Consider the following 15,368-nt stretch of genomic DNA (forward strand, 5'->3'; position numbering starts at 1 on the left):
CTTCAAGAGGTAGTCACCTGAAATGGTCTTCCAACAGTCTTGAAGGAGTTCCCAGAGATGCTTAGCACTTGTTGGCCCTTTTGCCTTCACTCTGCGGTCCAGCTCACCCCAAACCATCTTGATTGGGTTCAGGTCCGGTGACTGTGGAGGCCAGGTCATCTGGCGCAGTACCCCATCACTCTCCTTCATGGTCAAATAGCCCTTATACAGCCTGGAGGTGTGTTTGGGGTCATTGTCCTGTTGAAAAATAAATGATGGTCCAACTAAACGCAAACCGGATGGAATAGCATGCCGCTGCAAGATGCTGTGGTAGCCATGATGGTTCAGTATGCCTTCAATTTTGAATAAATCCCTCACCAGCAAAGCATCCCCACACCATCACACCTCCTCCTCCATGCTTCACGGTGGGAACCAGGCATTTAGAGTCCATCCGTTCACCTTTTCTGCATCGCACAAAGACACGGTGGTTGGAACCAAATATCTCAAATTTGGACTCATCAGACCAAAGCACAGATTTCCACTGGTCTAATGTCCATTCCTTGTGTTCCTTAGCCTAAACAAGTCTCTTCTGCTTGTTGCCTGTCCTTAGCAGTGGTTTCCTAGCAGATATTCTACCATGAAGGCCTGGTTCACACAGTCTCCTCTTAACAGTTGTTCTAAAGATGTGTCTGCTGCTAGAACTCTGTGTGGCATTGACTTGGTCTCTAATCTGAGCTGCTGTTAACCTGCGATTTCTGAGGCTGCTGACTCGGATGAACTTATCCTCCGCAGCAGAGGTGACTCTTAGTTTTCCTTTCCTGGGGCGGTCCGCATGTGAGCCAGTTTCTTAGTAGCGCTTGATGGTTTTTGTGACTGCACTTGGGGACACTTTCAAAGTTTTCCCAATTTTTCGGACTGACTGACCTTAATTTCTTAAAGTAATGATGGCCACTCGTTTTTCTTTACTTAGCTGCTTTTTTCTTGCCATAATACAAATTCTAACAGTCTATTCAGTAGGACTATCAGCTGTGTATCCACCTGACTTCTCCACAATTCAACTGATGGTCCAAACCCCATTTATAAGGCAAGAAATCCCACTTATTAAACCTGACAGGGCACACCTGTGAAGTGAAAACCATTTCAGGTGACTACCTCTTGAAGCTCATCAAGAGAATGCCAATAGTGTGCAAAGCAGTAATCAAAGCAAAAGGTAGCTACTTTAAAGAACCTAGAACATGACATATTTTCAGTTGTTTCACACTTTTTTGTTATGTATATAATTCCACATGTGTTAATTCATAGTTTTGATGCCTTCAGTGTGAATCTACAATTTTCATAGTCATGAAAATAAAGAAAACTCTTTGAATGAGAAGGTGTGTCCAAACTTTTGGTCTGTACTGTATATACAGTATATATATCTATATATATATATATATATATATATATATATATATATATATATGTATGTATTTTCCGGCATATAAGACGACTGGGCGTATAAGACGACCCCCAACTTTTACAGTTAAAATATAGGGTTTGGGCTATACTCGCCGTATAAGACTACCCCTCCAACGCTATTTACTTTGGCATCAAGATCTGCAGGTAATTGTTGTGCAATTTTCGTCTTTTGCCTCAGTACCATATTATGCTATTCCAAGACTCTAGTACACCAGGATACAGTGGCCTTAAATCTGTTGCTGTGATCTGGGTTAGATTTGGCCCACTGAAGTGCAAACAAACGTATTTTATTTCGTGTCACTACATAACCGTTTTGGTGATGCTTATTCACCATGTCTGTTACATGTTTTTCGAGTTCTGGCCAATGTGGGGTGCCTCTTCTTAATGCACACTTACCCCTTGGCATACTCTTTAATGCTTTTTCATTTGCTTTCCAGTCCCGAACCATCTTTTCTGTTACTCCATATTGTCTTGCAGCAGCGCAGTTATTATGTTCCATGGCAGAGTTTACAACTTTAAGTTTGAAACTGGCTTCATATTTCTTTCTTCTTGCTGGTAGAGTCATGATTAGGTCTTGACTGTTAGCCATTTGTATAGTGTACTGTATGTACTGGTGCTGTACTGTATGAACCGGTACAGATACTGGTGTTGTACTGTATGTACAGATACTGGTGCTGTACTGTATGTACAGATACTGGTGCTGTACTGCATTCATCACAACATGTATCTGCTCCCCAGATAGACTCTGTTTTTTCACCAAAGATAAGATGCACACCAAACTTCATTAGAGATCCGCCGTTCCAACATTAAAATTGGCTGAAGTGCAGATGCTCCTGCTTCTCCCTGCCTTCCCTCAGAATCACCAATCCAACCCAGTATACAACAACCAGTCAATCACGGCAAGCAATGTACCAGTATTTTCTGTGCACACTGCATACAAAGCCTGCTTGGATTGGGTGGGTCAGCACTCCCTGCCTGCCCAGCCCTCCCTGTCTTCAAGACAATCTGAGCGGTAGTACGCAATGTGATACTGCTGGCACAAGAAAACCACTGAGAGCAGGGAGAGGGGGCTGCTTCTGGAGCGGCTGGCCCGGGATTCAGCACATGGTGGCTCAGCTAGCAAGTTTCAGCATGCCGTATACAAGACGACACCCGGCATTTAAGACGACCCCCGACTTTTGAGAAGATTTTCATGTTGTAAAAAGTAGTCATATGAGACTTCTACTGTACTGTACTTCTATTGAGACCTATACAGTAGAAGTCTCATATATATATATATATATATATATATATTTTTTTTTTTTTTTTTTTTTTTTTTGAAGTGTCTGGCTGTGCAGCTATATAGTGTAGTGGCTAAAGGTCTGGGCTGTGATGCAGAAGCAGTGAGTTCAAATCCTGTCACAAGCTTTTTCAGAAATAGAGGCTAAACTAAATATATATATATATGTGTGTTTTTAGCCATAATATATTTGCACATATTATTATAGATTTAGAATATATTATAATATATGTAAATATATATATATATATATATATATATATATATATATATAGGGAAATTCCAAAAACAAAGACAAAAACGGCGTGCTTGCTTTAATGGATACTATATCAAAGTCAAAACGGCTGGGCAGCACTGCAAACAATAGTAGAGCAAAGTAGAAAAAGGGGTGCCAACGGCTGTGGTGGTGATCATCCCGTCAAACCATAAATGAAAAAAGGAATTCCATGGCACTTCCCAAAAATAGATACGTGTTTATTTCACCAGTTGTGGTTCTCCCTCTGGAACTTTTCTCAAGCAGTGACAAAATAATGGTGCAAATTACATATATTTATACCACACATGTGATTATTGGATAATTAAAACAATCAAATATAAAAAGTGCATGATTATAATATTAAAAATAAGTATAATGTGTATACATTCATATATAAAATATCCAAAATGTGCAAATAATTGAACGTACAAAATCACAGAATTCATAAGTTATCCATAGTTCATTAATTGCAAACAAATGTGAATAACCCCTGGTTTGTGATTAAAAACATAATTTATGTGTGAGGGTAAGCAGGAAAAACCATACCTGTCAGCATACAAATACCATGAGACACAGTGTCTCGATGATATAAACGCACATGTCACAAATACCTATGATGATCATGTGGGACATCCAGTCACGTGACAAAACGTCGCATGATGCATACTATTCACACGGCCGCTTCAATCCACAGCCTCATACTATGCTGCTTTACCTCAAGCACATGATAATTGTCACGGATCAGACAAGATCAATTGACTGTGTATTATGCAAATGTATTATGTATTATTCAGCTATAATGGCCGTAGTAAGAATAAGTATTAATTGAAAATTAACCCCTCTTTTTCGTTCACTACTCAGTTACAAATAAAAAAATATATGAAAAATGTAAAAAAAATAAGTATACAAATAAGCCCCTCTCTGGGATAGTCCACTCAGTGCATAAAATGAACAATCCACAAACATCAGCAGAATTCATGGATGGCTGAACATTACAGCATCAATAAAAGTAACCAATCCCCAGAGGAAGTTTGGCCCCAAATCAAACACTAAATAATATAGTAAATAATATTTGGGCCATACGCTTGTGTGTTTTTAATGTGGCATTCCAAAAATTGAACATAATAATATATTACATATGGGTGAAGTATCCAATGTTGATTAAATAAACTATGGCAGAAACAGTACTGCTCCCACAGCACCGGACTACTATATGATGAGGAAATTTCATGGCAGTCAACCCTTCTAAGGGTGTCATCCAAGACTATCCTCATATAGTGAAAGGTAAGACATAAAAAAAAAAACTCAGTGAGGACACTCCTGCAACTGTAGAACATAAAAGGTTGCCACCAAGAGGGTGTTCAGGTAAGGCTCCTCACCGTATTTACAGCAAAAATCCATCCAGTACATTACTTTCATGACATAGTGGTCCAACAGAAGTTCCTCCACAAGTATAAGTAAAAAATGTGTATATTTGCTACCCTTAATAAAGGCATCTCAACGTATAATGGCCTGTAACAACGAAAGAATAATGATACACAAAAAAGTAACTGAATAAAATGAACAAAAAATGTGCAGGAAAAAAGGGCGGGAGATTCAATAGTTGAGATGATACAATATTCAAGTGTGTGCTGTTTCATGCTGATAAGTAGGATTCTTCCCCCAAACACCATCAATTTACACTAAAAACAAAAAAGATAAATATTAGTATTGTAGTTTCAGTATGCACCACATTCAAGAAGAGGCAAAAACCAGATACAACTCTGTCTATTGGGGAATTTATATAAGAATACCAGGTCTAAAATCCACATTAAGTCCATTGGGTCTCAATAAATTCAGAGTGGCAATCCAATACATCTGACGTCTTTTCAAGGACAAAATTCTGTTCCCTCCCCTACGTGAAATGGGCACATGATCAATCAAAATGCATTTTAACTGGCTTTCCATCAGGGAGACCCTAGAGCTATTGTTTTTCAAGTCATTGAGGTTGTTCGTAAATCCGCTCATGGTGGTGACTGGGACAAACAAATTCTACGTAAAGAGGCTCAATGGACCCACCGTCTCAAAACGGTGTCTCCCTCTGGCCTAAATGAACAGATATCTTTTGCCTGCTTTCTCTGAGAGCACACCCTTGCGTAACTACTTAAGTATTTAATTTATCCTGCCTCTCATATTTATCTACGCAGCTCATAGCTTATGATCTACCCTGTCAGATGAATGTTGTAAAAAAAAAAACTGTGCCATTTTCTGAATACCTTGCCTCACAAAAAACTTAATATAGAGCAATTAAAAATCATATGTACCCCAAAATAGTACCAATAAAACCTTATCCCCTAGTTTCCAAAATGGGGTCACTTTTTGGGAGTTTCTACTGTATGGGTGCATCGGGGGGCTTCAAATGGGACATGGCATCTAAAAACCAGTTCAGCAAAATCTGCGTTCCAAAAACCATATGCCGCTTGGGCTCAACGCTGCGAAAGAAGCCCTGTCTAGGTCTGAATTCCCATCAGGATATCGAGATTTCATTTTGACCTTATTATATCTTGTACTTACATGTAATAATTTCTTATTTGGGGACCATTTATACTGCAGTTGAAGAGGACCGCCATGGGATTGAATGTGGAGCAGACTTAAGCTAACATGACGGTCTTCTTCCTGGAGGATTCCTTCATCTATGTATCGCCCTACTTTGAACATGTGTTGAGGTGGTGGCGATACATAGATGACATTTTTCTTATTTGGACATGTACGGAGCAACAATTATTGTCCTTTTTTTCTTTTTTGAATGGCATTGATAGTGATGTCAAAATTAAACTCAGTCACTCGACAAAACAGATCAGTTTTCTCGACACCTTGATTACCTTACAAGACTAATGTTTAACAACTAACGTTTATGTTAAACCTACCGACAAGAACAATTATCTAATGTACGACAGTGCCCATCCCAGAGCCATAATAAAATTGCTTCCTTTAAGCCAATTGTTACAGGCCAAACGTATTGTTAGTGATGAGACACAATTTGATTCCACATTACAAAACATGACCAATTCCTTCTTGGGTAGAGGTTTTTCACAAACAATTTTGCAGTCCCACCTAATAAAGGTTCAAAGGACGGACGTTGTATTAATTTCCGTCATGTACAAAAAGGCAGTACATTTTTTTATCACACCACGCATAAACAATTTAAGATCAAACATGATTTAATTTGTGAATCCTAATTTGTTATCTATATACTCTTCTTAAATGTGGTGCATACTGAAACTACAATGCTAATGTATTTCTTTTTTGTTTTTAGTGTAAATTGATGGTGTGTGGAGGAAGAAGCCAACTTATCAGCATGAAACAGCACACACTTGAATATTGTATCATCTCAACTATTGAATCCCCCCTTTTTTCTGCACATTTTTTGTTCATTTTATTCAGTTACTTTTTTGTGTATCATTATTCTTTCGTTGTTACAGGCCATTATACGTTGAGATGCCTTTATTAAGGGTAGTTAATATACACATTTTTTACTCTATACTTGTGGAGGGACTTCTGTTGGGCCACTATGTCGTAAAAGTAATGTACTGGATGGATATTTGCCTGGGAAGGATCTTCTTGCTGTAGATATGGTGAGGAGCCTTACCTGAACACTCGCTTGGTGGTGACCTTTTATGTACCACAGTTGCAGGGGGGCCCTTGCTAAGTTTTTTTTTATGTCTTACTTTTCAATATATTAGAATAGTCTTGGATGGCACCCTTAGCAGGGTTGCTTGCCATGAAATTTCCTTATTATATGGTAGTCCGGTGCTGTGGGAGCAGTCCTGTTTCTGCCATAGTTTATTTAATCAACACATGGCCCATTGGATAGTTCACCCCTATGTAATATATTATTAAGTTCCATTTTTGGAATCTCACATTAAAGACGTAAGGCCCGAATATTATTCATTACATTTTTTAGTGTGTTTTTATTTTGTGCCAAACTTCCTCTGGGGATTGGTTACTCTTATTGATGCTGTAATGTCCAGGCATCCATGAATTCTGCTGATGTTTGTGGATTGTCATTCATTTTAGGCACTGAGGGGACTATTTTAGGCACTCATTCGTTTATTATTATTATAATTATTATTTTACATTTTTTATATAACTTTTTATTTGTAACTGAGTAGTAAATGAAAAAGAGGGGTTCATTTTCAATTAATACTTATTCTTACTACGGCCATTATATGGCTGAATAAGACATAATAAATTTGCATAATACACATTCACGTGATCTTGTCTGATCCGTGACAATTATCATGTGCTTGAGGCAAAGCAGCATAGTATGAGGCTGTGGATGGAAGCGGCCGTGTGATTAGTATGCATGACGTGACGTTTTGTCACGTGACTACACCTCACACATGATCATCGTCACAGGTCCTTCTGACATTCGCGTGTATACTATTGAGACGCTGTGTCTCATGGTATTTGTATGCTGACAGGTATGGTTTTTCCTGCTTCCCCTCACACATCAATTATGTTTTTAATCACAAACTAGGGGTTATTCACATTTGCTTGTAATTAATGAACTATGGATAACTTATGAATTCTGTGATTTTGTACATTCAATTATTTGCACAGTTTGGATATTTCATATATGAATGTATACACATTATATGTATTTTTCAAGCACTTTTTATATTTTTGTACTTGATTGTTTTAATTATCCAATAATCACATGTGTGGTATAAATATATGTAATTTGCATCATTAATTTGTCACTGCTTGAGAAAGGTTCCAAAGAAAGAACCAAAACGTTGCATCTGGTGAAATAAACACGTATCTGTTTTTGGGAAGTGCCATGGAATTTCCTTTTTCATTTATGGTTTGACGGGAGGATCACTGCCACAGCCGCTGGCACCCCTTTATCTACCGTATTTTTCGCCCTATAAGACGCATCGGCCCATAAGACGCACCTAGGTTTTTGATATAGGTGTGCTTTTGGTGGGTTTTGAACTAATTGTGGTCTGTGGATGGTGCACTGTTATGGGGGATCTGTGGATGACGAACTGTTATGGGGGATCTGTGGGTGACGCACTGTTATGGGGGATCTGTGGGTGACGCACTGATATGGGGGATCTGTGGGTGACGCACTGATATGGGGGATCTGTGGGTGACAGATATGGGGGATCTGTGGGTGACAGATATGGGGGATCTGTGGGTGACAGATATGGGGGGTCTGTGGGTGACAGATATGGGGGATCTGTGGGTGACACTTATGGAGGATCTGTGGGTGACACTTATAGGGGATCTGTGGGTGACACTTATAGGGGATCTGTGGGTGGCTCTTATTGGGGTCTCTGGATGGCACTGTTATGGGGATCTGTGGATGACACTGTTATGGGGGGAATCTGTGGATGACACATATATAGCATCTTATGCTATGTGTCATCCACAGATCCCCTCCATAAGTGTCCCTGTAGTGAATGACCCTCAATACAAGGGGTGGGGGTCACGTCTGCTTTTATAATGACAGCGGGGTCCGTGAAGTGACTGTATTCTACTACACGGGCCCCGCTCACTGTATAATCGTATCTGTATTCTGCAATAGTTAATTATGTATATACCGGTAATCGCATAATCAGCGCTACTTACAACTACAAGCGCTCGGTAGGTAGCAGAGAGGAGGGAGGAGGCAAGGTGGGAGGATGGGCGCTGGCAGCGTGAGTCACTACGTCATGCACCCACGCCGCCTGCTTCATTCATAAAGTGGGCAGCGCGTGACGAAGTGAGTGACGCGCTGCCCGTCCGTCCTCCCGGCCTGCCTCCTCCCTCCTCTCTGCTACCTACCGAGTGCTTGTAGTTGTAAGTAGCGCTGGTTATGCAATTACCGGTATATACACAATTAACTATTACAGAATACAGATACGATTATACAGTGAGCGGGGCACGTGTAGTAGAATACAGTCACTGCACGCGCCCCGCTGTCATTATAAATGCAGATGCCGGCCCCCAGCTCCTCCTCCCTCACAGCTGATACACCCGCCGCGCGGCATCGTGGCGGGTGTATCATTGAAAATACTGCAAAATCAGCAGCATTCGCCTCAAAAGACGCACTGCTATTTTCCCCCCACTTTTGGGGGAAAAAAGTGCGCCTTATAGGGCGAAAAATACGGTACTTTGTTCTACTATTGTTTGCAGTGTTGCACAGCTGCTTTGATATATATATATATATATATATATATATATATATATAATTTTTTTGGGTAATTACACATTTATTTTGGGCCATACATTTTTTGAAATTACTAAAAATGAATAATTCAACCTCTATTTCTGAAAATGTTTGCGACAGGATTTGAACTCACAGCTTCAGCATCGTAACCCAGAACTTTAACCACTACACTGTATAGCTGCATATATGAGACTTCTACTGCACTGTATGTCTACTGAGACCTATACATTAGAAGATATATATGCATATACAGTACAGACCAAAAGTTTGGACACACCTTCTCATTCAAAGAGTTTTCTTTATTTTCATGACTATGAAAATTGTAGATTCACACTGAAGGCATCAAAACTATGAATTAACACATGTGGAATTATATACATAACAAAAAAGTGTGAAACAACTGAAATTATGTCATATTCTAGGTTCTTCAAAGTAGCCACCTTTTGCTTTGATTACTGCTTTGCACACTCTTGGCATTCTCTTGATGAGCTTCAAGAGGTAGTCACCTGAAATGGTTTTCACTTCACAGGTGTGCCCTGTCAGGTTTAATAAGTGGGATTTCTTGCCTTATAAATAGGGTTGGGACCATCAGTTGCGTTGTGGAGAAGTCAAGTGGATACACAGCTGATAGTCCTACTGAATAGACTGTTAGAATTGGTATTATGGCAAGAAAAAAGCAGCTAAGTAAAGAAAAACGAGTGGCCATCATTAATTTAAGAAATGAAGGTCAGTCATTTGAAAGTGTCCCCAAGAGCAGTCACAAAAACCATCAAGCGCTACAAAGAAACTGTCTCACATGCGGACCGCCCCAGGAAAGGAAGACCAAGAGTCACCTCTGTTGCGGAGGATAAGTTCATCCGAGTCACCAGCCTCAGAAATCGCAGGTTAACAGCAGCTCAGATTAGAGACCAGATCAATGCCACACAGAGCAGACACATCTAGCAGCAGACACATCTCTAGAACAACTGTTAAGAGGAGACTGTGTGAACCAGGCCTTCATGGTAGAATATCTGCTAGGAAACCACTGCTAAGGACAGGCAACAAGCAGAAGAGACTTGTTTGGGCTAAAGAACACAAGGAATGGACATTAGACCAGTGGAAATCTGTGCTTTGGTCTGATGAGTCCAAATTTGAGATCTTTGGTTCCAACCACCGTGTCTTTGTGCGACGCAGAAAAGGTGAACGGATGGACTCTACATGCCTGGTTCCCACCGTGAAGCATGGAGGAGGAGGTGTGATGGTGTGGGTGTGCTTTGCTGGTGACACTGTTGGGGATTTATTCAAAATTGAAGGCATACTGAACCAGCATGGCTACCGCAGCATCTTGCAGCGGCATGCTATTCCATCCGGTTTGCATTTAGTTGGACCATCATTTATTTTTCAACAGGACAATGACCCCAAACACACCTCCAGCAGGCTGTGTAAGGGCTATTTGACCATGAAGGAGAGTGATGGGATGCTGCGCCAGATGACCTGGCCTCCACAGTCACCGGACCTGAACCCAATCGAGATGGTTTGGGGTGAGCTGGACCACAGAGTGAAGGCAAAAGGGCCAACAAGTGCTAAGCATCTTTGGGAACTCCTTCAAGACTGTTGGAAGACCAGTTCAGGTGACTACCTCTTGAAGCTCATCAAGAGAATGCCAAGAGTGTGCAAAGCAGTAATCAAAGCAAAAGGTGGCTACTTTGAAGAACCTAGAATATGACATATTTTCCGTTATTTCACACTTTTTTGTTATGTATATAATTCCACATGTGTTAATTCATAGTTTTGATGCCTTCAGTGTGAATCTACAATTTTCATAGTCATGAAAATAAAGAAAACTCTTTGAATGAGAAGGTGTGTCCAAACTTTTGGTCTGTATTGTATATATAAGTAACTGTTTATGCAGCTATATAGTGTATGTAGTGGTTAAAGTTCCGGTCTGTGATGCAAAAGGCGTGAGTTCGAATTCTGTCACAAACTTTTCCAGAAATTGAGGCTAAACTTAATTTAAACATATATATACATTTTTAGCCATAATATATTAACACATATTATTATATATTTGCAATATATACTATATGTATATATATTATTGCTAAAACATCAGTAGCCGTTTCCCACATATTATGCATTCATATATATCAGAAGTATGATAAAAAATATATAAAACATATCATTCTAATTTAACCTCTATTTCTTGAAAAGGTTTTGAACTCTCAACTTCTGCATCATATGCCAGAACTTTAACCACTACACTATATAGCTGCATAGCCAATCACTGAAAATTTTGACCTCTACTGTATAGGTCTCAGTAGAAGTCCAGCAGAAGTCTCAGGCAGCTATTATAGCTGAGTGGTTAAGTGCCTTGCCTCTAATGCATACGGTTGTGAGTTTGAATCCCACCAGAAACTTTTCTGAAATGTAGGCTAAATTAGATTTAAATACACTGGGGTGTCCCCAAGCACTGACTCCATATATGGAAAGATTTAAATACACTGGGGTGACTCCTAAGCCACTGACTCACACTGAGGGATTCCCTCACAGTACAGGGATCTTCTGCATAGAAATAGAAGCTAAATTAGATTTGAATTCACTGACTTGAGCATCGCGCTCGAGCACACGCAGTGTTCGGCCGAGCATGCTCGCTCAACACTAGACGTGGCACCTTCATATTAGGGCTACCTGAGCCCTGTGGAGGCTGAACTGACACAGAAGGAGGAGGGTGAAGACATAAACACCCAGGAATTTTACACAAAACTCGGTGGTTTATCTGTTTTGGACATGTTGACATCACCGTTTATTTTTCTGTTCTTCTGATCCGTCAGAATAACTAACAAATTATTAGTTCAGGAGTCAAGCCTACTCTCAGATTACCAGATACCACTCAGAAGTATCATGAATAGATCTGCACCTGTTACGTGGTTTTGACCCGCACCTGCTTTGGGTTGAAATTAACCGAAGTGTGAACTGAACCTAGTAGTGACACACGGTCATTCTAGCGCTTACAGAAGGGATTCAGAAGCATGTGCTTTCACTGCCACATGTGTTTTCTCTACTACTTTATTGGCACTAGCTCCATGTCCTTATTTTGTTCCACTAAAAAGTCATTGGGACACAGCTCCTGCAGGGGTGCTCATATTTTTTTTTCCTCTTCGCTGAAGGCTGCTGTATGCTTTTTTTTTTGTTTAGCTATGTACATTCTCCCTAATGTTTACCTGCAGCCCTGGAGAGACCTGATTTAACGTGCTTCGTGACAAATTAATTCGTAACAAAGTGAATTTCTAGGAGAAATTCAGCAAAGCGACTGAATAGAATTTTAGAAAACTTTGTTCACCTATCACCTAATCTTTTGCCTGGACATATAACATGGCTCAGGAGTGAAATAATTCCACACACATCTGTGGCCCAATGTTGTGATTTACACAGCTTATTCTGACATATGTAGAGGCTCTGGGGTGAAATAATAAATAGAATCCCCGAGAAATGGCCCTATATCGAAACTAAACCCCCAAGGTATTTATTAAGGGCTAGAGTGAGCATTTTGATCCTATAGGTGTTTTGCAGAAATTAGTGAGCTTGGGACTGTGTGAAATAAAATTTCTTTGTTAGTCTCATATTCATATTTGCCCGTATTGATGAAAAAACAAAAAACATTTGGTATATGCAAATTAGCTTCAACCTGTGCACTGTGATTGATAGGGCCAGGCAGTGTAAAGATAATCATGCTTGGCCCTGACTACTACCACTACTATCTGACGTTGATGATATATCTCAGCAATATGTCATCAATATCCAGATGGGAATACCTTTTATGATCATAGACCATTACATGAGACAAATATACAATAATAAGGAACAGTGTAACAATACTTTATTTCTGAATTAGCACAAAATGCAAAAATGAAAAAAAAAAAAGGAATTTTTGATGCTTAATATTTTCTCAGGGAGAAGAGACAGTTGACGGCTAAAAAGAGAAGGTACTTTACTGACTGCGCACATGGGATACTATTCCTGTCTCTTGATTTTTTTTCACTTGGAGATGGTGAAATTATAAGTGCATTACTATGACTGTCAGTCAATGAAGAGTGTCAGTCTCATAGACATAAGGCAACTTTCTGCAATTATATTCTCATTTTTTCCAACCCCCATAGTCATTTACATAGCACTTAATGTATTTGTGCATAATTGTACTCATTGTACTCACACAATGACTAAATAGTATCTGACAAAGTTACGATAACTGCATCAGAGCAGTAGGAGTAAAAAAGACTTCTCTTTTTATTGCTTTAACTATGCAACATTTTTTTTTTATCAGAATTGTCTAATTAACACTTCTCACATATTTTGTCCAACATGTTGAGCATAAAAAACCAAAGCATGTTGTAACATGCAGCTAGCAAAACAATCTCAATATGCACCTCAGCTGAATGTAATGATGCTTCATTTTGGAGAAAATGTACTTCTAATGCAAATGAGCAGTTAAGTGCACAGAGGGTGGTCTCAAGCCAATCTCTGCACCCTTGCTCCTCAATCTTCGTCTTCTAGCCTTTCCCTCACCAAGGCCAGGTTCCTGCATAATCTTTTTGCCTGGGCCTGTCAATCAAGAAAGAGGGGAAGGATGAGCTAGCACTACAGTACTTTACCGCATAAAAGGTTAGTTATATTATTGGGAGAAAATCTCTGTAAGTGGGTAAGTAACTGGCTCACTAATAGAAAACAGAGGGTGGTTATTAATGGTACACACTGAGATTGGGTCACTGTCACTAGTCACTGGGGTGTGCGGGCTGTGCGGCCGCACAGGGTGCCATAGCAACAGGGGCGCCGGGCGGCCGACAGCTCGCAGTGTAATATGCGGCAGGCGAGGCGGCACTTGTGTTCTCCCTCGGGGCGGGCCCCCAGCCCCCTCCCCTGTTTGACCTGATTCCCCCTCCCCTGGAGTACCTCACGGGTCAGTACTGGGCCCTAGCCTCATCAATATAATTATTAATGATCTTGTAGAAGGCTTGCACAGTAAAATATCAATTTTTGTAGATAACACTAAACTGTGTAAAGTAATTGACACGGGAGAGGACAGTATACTGCTACAGATGGATCTGGATAGATTGGAAGCTTGGGCAACTAAGCTGTAAAAACCAGTGTCAGGCAGCTGCTGCCAAGGCCAATAAGATAATGGGTTGCATCAAAAGGGGCATAGATGCCCATGATGAGAACATAGTCCTACCAATCACTGGTTTAGGAGACCACAGAGTGGCAAGGTGACATAGTGTGGAGGTGGCAGCAGCATCAGGAGACCACAGAGTGGAAAGGTGACATAGTGTGGAAGCGGCAGCAGCATCAGGAGACCACAGAGTGCCATGGTGACATAGTGTGGAGGTGGCAGCAGCATCAGGAGACCACAGAGTGGCAAGGTGACATAGTGTGGAGGTGGCAGCATCATTAGAAGACTACGGAGTAGCAAGGTGAAATAATGTTGAGGTGGTAGCAGCATAAGGAGACCACAGAGTGGCAAGGTGACATAGTGTTGAGGTAGCAGCAGCATCAGGAGCCCACAGAGTGGCAATGTGACATAGAGTGGAGGTGGCAGCAGCATCAGGAGACCACAGAGTGGCAAGGTGACATAGTGTGTAAGTGGCAGCAGCATCAGGAGACCACATAGTGCCAAGGTGACATAGTGTGGAGGTGGCAGCAGCATCGGGAGAACACAGAGTGACCCGGTGACAGAGTGGGGAGGTGCGTTGCAATACCAGTACTAGCTGACGATGGTGGGTGAAAGAAGGAGCACTTGGCATCATATGTGTTGCATCAAGTGGGTGGCAGCATCAGAATAGTAGCTGAGGCAGGTAGCCAGAAGAAATCGGTCTCTTTTGGGGTTAATTATCTAGCTAATGGGGATTTAGATGTTTCCTGGGTGTGGCCACGAGGTTTATATTGCCTGTGGCCTGCTGGTTGGGTTCAGTGTTCCTCCAGCCTTGCTGTGTGCTTGAGCTGTGCTCCTGTCAGGCCTCTACTCTCTGCCCAGTGTTTGAAGGCCACCTTGTGGAACATCAAGGTCACCATGATGTCTCCCCTATGTTCCCATTGTTCACCTTCCCTTCACCACCCTTGCATATGTTTGCTGTTGCTTATGTATGGGTGGTTGTTGTCTTGTCTAGTGGTTGTTACATGTCTGGTCTGTTGGTCGCCCTGTAGATGAGCAATTAATCGATAAAGTAATA

Source organism: Bufo gargarizans, chromosome 4 (assembly GCF_014858855.1).
Source record: "Bufo gargarizans isolate SCDJY-AF-19 chromosome 4, ASM1485885v1, whole genome shotgun sequence".
NCBI classification, from domain to species: Eukaryota; Metazoa; Chordata; class Amphibia; order Anura; family Bufonidae; genus Bufo; species Bufo gargarizans.